A 7614-nucleotide genomic window follows, 5' to 3' on the forward strand; every position below is an offset into this window, starting at 1 on the left:
TTGACTATAGACAAGATCTTTAAGGAAAGGATAACCATTACCTTGATTACTCAGGCGTTGTGATGAATAATTATTGTAATTATTACCTCCTTGATTGTTGGAGCGCTGATTCCATCTTTGATTTTGTTGAGGACGAAACCTGTTGTCATTGTTGATGAAGTTGAGATCTTCATGGGTCTTAGGACAGAGATATCCTGAATGTCTAGTCTCTCCACAAACTTCACAAGTCATGTGGGTGTCCATGGCTTGTACAGTTTCTTGGGCACTCATCTTCTCGCAATTCTCTAGTATTTTTGCGAGGAGATCCATCTTAGCTGCAAGCATGTCAGCTTGTTTAAGAGAATGCATACCTCTCTTGCAGGGTTATGGTCATTCATCGCTCCATCCTTGGCTAGAAACCATCTTCTCGATCAATGCCTTGCATCTGTGATATTAAACAAAAAGAATGCTCCTCCTATGGTAGCATCTGAATGGCTCCTATCCAGTGGGACTCAGCCATGGTAGAAATTTTCGATCAAAAGCCAGACTTCCATACCATGGTGTGGGCATGTGGTGACATACTCTTGCATTTGTTCCCAAGCTTCGGGAATCAACTCATCAGCTTGCTGTTGAAAGCTAGAGATTTTGTTGCGAAGAGCATTGGTCTTACCAATCAGGAAGAACTTAACTAGGAAAGCGTTGGAACACTTGTCCTAGGTGTCTATAGCATTGCAGCTAGAGTAGAACCATTGTTTTCCTTTTCCTAATAAAGAGAAGGGGAAAAGACAAAGGCGTATGGCCTCTTGGGTCTCTCCCTTAATGGTAAAGGTGCCACAAATCTCAAAAAGTGTTGGAGATGCACATTAGCATCCTCATGAGCTTTACCATAGAAAGGACTAGCTTGCACCGTCATGATCAATGTAGGCTTAAACTCGAAGTGAGTGTCCGCATTGATGACGTTGGGACCTATGGCTACCTTAGTAGCCGAAGGGGAAGAAAACTCATGGATGGTCTTGTTGGCCATAGCCATGTTAGGAAGAGGAAAGGTAAAGGAAAGGATAGGAAAGGAAAAGAAGGTTGCTAGAACAGAGGCTAAGAGCCTAGCTAGCAGAACCTAATGATAGGATGGTAACATGCACCAATTGCCTTCCCCAGCAATGGCGCTAGAAATGCTTGTTGACGGTTCGCATGTGTGTATATAGGAAAGGGAATTCCGCAATCACACTGAACTATCATGTAGCACTTTGCTTGATGAGAACCAAGTGTTGAATTTATATTTTCCCAAAGGAAGGTAGATGGGCATGTTTGGGAATAGTGGATAGGTGGGCTAGGTAGGTGTGTTTAGCAACACGGGGTTGATGGAGGTAGTGTGGATGATGGACAAAAAAGGTAAGGGGATAGCACGACAAGTAGAGGTAGCTAGAAGTGTAGTGTAGCTGAGTGGAAGAGAAAGAGCAACTAATATTAAGCAACAAAGATAAACTAATGATAGTAAGAATGTCCTTAGTACAAGGGGCGTACCTACCCTGAATTCAATCAAGCACAGAGCACATGAGCCCTATGTTTTAATAACTAGAACCAACATGGTGGAATATAGAGGGAGGATAGGGCTGTCACCACCTATCAACTACCACAATCTATCCGGGGATCTAGCCATACCTACACGCAAGATATAGCCAAAGCACCCTGCTTAATCTATAAACTCGCTGCTTTAATCCAAGCTTCGGTGAAATGAGATCGAAGCACCCTAACCAGATGGTAGAGCAAGTACTAACGATGAATGGACTAAACACTAAGATAACTATGATGCTAATGCCAGAGAACAAGCACCTAAGCTCACTAATGATGAACAAAAGCAAGATAGGACTTGAACTAAGCAAAGCTATATTACTGAATAAAGTACTGAACAAAGTAGAGTACTAAATAAAGTAAATGCTAAATAAAAGATTACAAAGGAGCTATACTAGACCAGAAGACTCTTCTAGACTCTGAGGTGAGCTCCGCTCTAACTATATTGCCACTACTAGCTAGCTACTACTCTAAGCTTGAGAGCTTGCTGGAATCTTGGAGAGCTTGGAATGCTTGATTATGCTTAGGGATAGGATCTTCACCAAGCTCCACACCTCCTTTTATAGTATGTAGAAGGTGAGGGGGTACTTGTAGGCAGTGAATGAGGTAGTGGAGAGGTAGGGGTGTCGGCCGACCATCCCCTGCACCGCCATTGCATCCAATGGTGATGGATGGCCTCTGGATGGCGGTTGCATGTTGGTAACAAGTCAATTACTTTGGCCGATAAGGTGGTAAGAAGGTCGGTTTAGCCCCTCCAAGTCTATGACAGTGGCCCATGGATCCAAGGGAGCTCAACCTCCACCTTTGGATCAAACCAACATGGATCAAGCGTGGAGATGCATCCTGGCATGACACCTTGGCAATCACGTAGATTGGTGATGTGGTAGGGAGTGGGGCCATTGATCGACACTAGGTGGCGTCGGTCGATGTGGCCATGTGGGCCCATGCCCCCCTGCCATGTCCACTTGCCTACTATGCATATCTTTTGTCTATTTTTGTGAAAATTCCTACATACAAATAATTTTTTCAAGTACAAGTGGAACTAGGTAAATTATAAACATAAAATGACACTTGTGATGTTGTTTTACCTTGACTTTGGGTGGAATGTTGATGGTCAAAATGGGTGTTAGTGACCATCACCAACACCTAGGGATTAGGAGCTCTATGGTGATGCTCGAAGCAATGGGTGCAGCACTATCGCCCACTCCTCCAATAAGGTCACACCCACGGTGTGACACTAAAGGACAAATCCCTCCACCATCTCCTAGGGCTTAGGGGCTCTTGGGTCCATGTGCTAGCCCCACAGTAGGCGCCTTCACTGCCAAGCAAGCCTTGAGAAGGTTTAACCGGAGGTGGCCAGTCCAAGCCGACAAGACCTGAGGGCCAGAGCGTCAGAACAGAGCTACCGGATAGTGCCTGAAGCCTCTCTGGCTCCATGACAACACCGAGGTCCACCAACGCCACAACATCACCCTTCTAGACTCTGGTGTACATAGACCATAGACTAGAACCCCCAAACTACCTTATACCCGACCTACCTCATAATATAAGGGGAGGTCGAATCCTACGGAAAGGGGGAGTCCAGAGTCAAACAGAGCAGCCAAATAGAGTCGCTCCGATCCCTGACCATGCTTAGCAACCGAGAGCAGAGCCACCCAAGGAGGAGCAATCGAGAACTCCCCATTATCTTTCTCCTCTCCGATGAGGAGGAAACCTCACCACCGATGAGCCATAGGATAGCACCAAGCAATCCCCTGCCAAATCTCTCTTACACTTCTTGTTGTAACCCCCCAATTTGGGTGCTCTTGAATACAAGGAAACCACCATTGCTTGACATAGGGCTCCGATAGCCTGAACCAGGATAAATTGATGTCTTCTCTGTGTTCTTGAGTCCACCTAAGCTACCGAAGACCCTGTCATACCCGATTTTAAGGACAAAATAGAGTATAAAACCATATGTGTGCCCAGGAAACAATGACACACATATAAAGACAAATTATAAAGAGAATGCCAAGCTCAGTGCTTTATTACATCATGAGTATTAATCTATTACATAAATATCATAGTCTCATAAAGCAGAAATAAATGAAGATAACTACATGGTGCCTCCATAGCCATAGGGAACAGTCGACTGGTTGATCGCAAGTCTAGTAATCCTCAGGAAACTCAGCATAACCATCATAACCATCTATTACCCATCTAGGATTTCTATCCAAATAATGAAAATAAATAAGCATAAGTACATCTCATACTTAACAATAATAACATGGGGTTAATGAGGATCAATGGTAGATATTGGTTAACTACATTAGCTTGTAGTGTGTCATCTTTTAGCAACTGAGTAGCAACAAGTGTAGCATAAGCGCAAGATAACAACATGATCGTGTAAACATGAATAACATATAGCAAAATCGATAATAATTAACATCATCTCATAAATCACTATTTAGTAAGGAGTCCAGGCTGCTCTTGACCATGAGCACGGTTGTTATAACAGTTTTACACTCTATAGAGTTTGTACAACTTTACCCGTGAGTCATGTTGCCCATATGCCCGAGTTAATTACTCCCAAAACACTTACAAGGTGAGCAGGTAGGGTACACTATGAAGCCTTTCAAAGGTTTTCCTAACAAGTTAGTAGCCGCTAGGTTTCTTTGGCAAGCAGATGTAGGAACCCCTTTCGAACGACACAATTCCTTTGCAGCTATACTCATAGGAATAGATGTTGTTCTATACCCATCATGGCAAGCCCCTTTTATGCCATAAAGCTAACCACTACCAAGCAAGAAAAGATCCTCATACTTGACTAAAGCTAGAGCCATATAGCTCTCACAGTTGTACTATAAGTCCTAGGGAAATCCACTTATAGATAAGTCTTTAGGGAGAGAAACTAAAGCATTTGGAAAGTAGCCAAACACTCTACCCCCTTTTTCATGTTGCTAAAAAGCATATTTTAAGTGTTTATTGGGTATACCATTAATCAAGTTACATATCATGACTGTAGTATAGTGCACTAGCATCACTCTACCCAATGCAACAACCCACTGTGTTAAGAAACAAGTACAAAGCTAGGATATACTTATGGGTAACAAGGTAAATACATGCATAATGAGTTTAAGAGATTAATAGTGAATAGTAAACAAACAAGATCCCATGCTATACTATGAACCTATTTACGAATTAAATAAATAAAATCAGAAATTCAATTTTTAAAAATGAAACCGAGGATGGCGGGTTGATTACTAGAAAGATCAAGGGCTCTTTAGCAAAAATATCAACAAACTATCTTCTAATATGGACTGTCTAATCCGATGGCTAGGATGGACTAGGAAAATCTAGCTGGCTAGAATTAGAGGCTGCACGATGGCTGCCATGGTCGGCGATGAGAAGCTCGCTGGTGAATCCGAGGAAAAGCCTATGGACAATGGATGAACAAAGAGGGGGCACCAAGAGAAACAGTGAATGACCGTGAGCCCACCTAGGGGAGTATGAGCAGATATGAGATGTAGATGACAGAAGGCTCCATGGGCGGACAATGACGTTTCTACAAAATTTGGCAATGAGTCATCAGCAAACGAGTGAGGGAAAAAGATAGAAACCTGGCTCTGTCGCTTTTTAACCTCGGTGAGAAGCTCAGCATAGGGTCGAGGGCGGCGATTAAGCTATGGACGAGCGGGTCGACATGTGGCTGCAGCCATGAGGATTTGCAGCTATGAATGCAAGCTAGGCTAGGGCGGCGACTGTGTTAGGTTTGGGGAAATGGGAGCAGTAGGGCTCCTCCCTTTTATAGGGCTATAGGTGCGCTCCTCTTGATGAATCATAAGAGATATGGGATCTGGCGATGGAAATTCCATCTCTAGGCAGTGTCCGAGTCAAACGCGGGATGGAGGTAGGGGACGACACTGTTTAGTGGGGTCACGATGTCAGCGCGTCAAACTAAGAGAGGGAGGGAGCACACCAGCGCCTTGGCTAGGCCGCTAGGCATGCTAGAGTGGGTTGTGGCTTCCATGGGGAGCAGGCCAAATGAGGCCTTTGGGCCAAGAGAGGGAGGCAGCAGGCCGAAAGAGAGTAGGGTGGAGAGAACCTTCCTTTTCTTTTTCTTTCGCGCAAACTGAATTTTCAAACACATTTTCCAAAAGGACTTTTGAAATAGTTTGAGTTCAGACCAAAACCAGACAAAACAAAAATAAGTACGCAGTAGCATGAATGCATCAACATGTTTCTATCCTTATGATTGATTTTAATCCAACAAAAAATATTATTTCCCTACATTGGAATGCACACATAAAAGCATATATAAATCAATTTAAGCTATTTTGAAAAGATGCAAATTTCAGAGTGTTACAGACCCACACTCAGTGACAATTGACAAACAACAATTCATGCCACGGTTCTGACCCCGTGACAGTGGGTCTAGTTTTTTTTTCATGCACTGAGAATGTTGTTTCATCCATATTTCATTGCATTCTATATTTTTTGTAACAACGCTATAAAAATCATCACTGAGAGTGGCATAAGAATGTCAACTTGGAAGTCTCTTGGCCATGGCTTCAATTACCCCATGAGCATGAGCTTTTGGAACCTTCTTTTGTGCTTAAAGGTAACCCCAAGTGTGCTATCAGGAATTCCACAAAATGACACCAATCGAAGTAGTGGAACATTTGGCAAGGTTCATGTGAAGTCCTCAACTTCCTCGAAGATGTCGAGGATAAACTCAATTGCATGCATCATTTCATATATGTTTGATCTTTAGAATAGAATAACATCATTGGCATAGAAGTTGCACCTATACTTGATTGAATCTGGTTGAAGAGATTGTAGTAGCCCTTGCTCACTTGTCTAGGTGAACAAGCGGTGAAGACTATCCATGGAAATGATGAGTAACATAGTCAACAAGGAGTCATTTTGCCTTCCTCTCCTACGTTTGATCGGAGGCCCTAGCCGGCCTTTGAGGATGACCCTCTAAATTTTCCATGAATACGTAGTGGTTCGTATTTCATTAAGAAAGAGAGAGTAATAGTTACAAGCCAAGCAACACATAGACACCAGTAGCATGAACATCATGCAAAACGCAGGCAACAACATATGGAACTTGCAAGCCACTACCCTAGTTATTCATATCACTATCAGTTCAAAACCCTCCTTCACTGTCGGATTTTGAACCGACAGTAGCATACCAGCAGTGATGGGGGCTCACATCATTGCAGGTAACTTCAAACCGCCAGTGATATCAAATGTCACTGCCAGTTCTTGGTGCCACCTGGCAGTGTCCATTTGAGCCAACACTGCTGGTTTGTGGCTCAAGCTGATAGTGTTCTGTCAAGCAACACTGCTGGTTTGTGGCTTATGCTGATAGTGTTGCCTTGACCAACACTGTCATTTTGTGGCCCAAGCCGGCTGTGTTGCCTTGACCAACAATGCCGGTTTGTGGCTCAAGCTAGCCATGTTGGCTTAACCAACACTGTTGGTTCAAGGCTCAAGCCAACATTGCTCTCTTCAACAACACTACTGGTTTGTATGGCAAACCGACAGTGATGTCTTGCACAACACTGCCGGTTTGTAGCTCTAGCCAGCAATGCTAGCTTGACCATCACTATTGGTTTTGTGCTAACCGACAATGATATGTTTTTTGTATTTTATTATTTTATAATTTATTTTATTGTTTTTTGTGGAATCCGGTTTCCTCATTAGTAACAGCCTCATGGAGGGCTACGTCAGGCATGGCCACATCAACATTGTTTTTCTATGAAACATTCACACCAACCTCCCCATGCATACTCCATATCGTATAGTTTGGCATGAACCCCCTGGTAAGCAAGTCCTTTCGTATAGACTCAATTTTAGCCCATTTCCTTTGATTCATGCAATCTTTGCATGGGTAGAAGACAAGGTTTCCATCCCCAGCATTGGCTTTGGCATCGGCGAGAAACTTGTCGAAGTCAAGCATGTACCGCTTGTTCGTTCAGGACAGATACATCCACTCTTGATCCATCTCTATACAAAAAAAATATTGAGACAATAATTACAGAGAAATTAATAACAATTGGAGCTTCATGAACAACAATT

The 7614-nt window shown here is 43.2% G+C and overlaps 1 non-coding gene across 1 annotated transcript; it reads left to right on the top strand.

Annotated features, from left to right (window-relative positions):
• Nucleotides 1-531: 531 nt before the first annotated feature.
• Nucleotides 532-638, top strand: LOC136461982 (small nucleolar RNA R71). Its single transcript, XR_010760515.1, has one exon. It is a non-coding gene; the product is annotated as a small nucleolar RNA R71 (small nucleolar RNA).
• The last annotated feature ends 6976 nt before the right edge of the window (nucleotides 639-7614 follow it).

This window comes from Miscanthus floridulus, chromosome 6 (genome assembly GCF_019320115.1).
Source record: "Miscanthus floridulus cultivar M001 chromosome 6, ASM1932011v1, whole genome shotgun sequence".
Lineage (NCBI taxonomy): Eukaryota > Viridiplantae > Streptophyta > Magnoliopsida > Poales > Poaceae > Miscanthus > Miscanthus floridulus.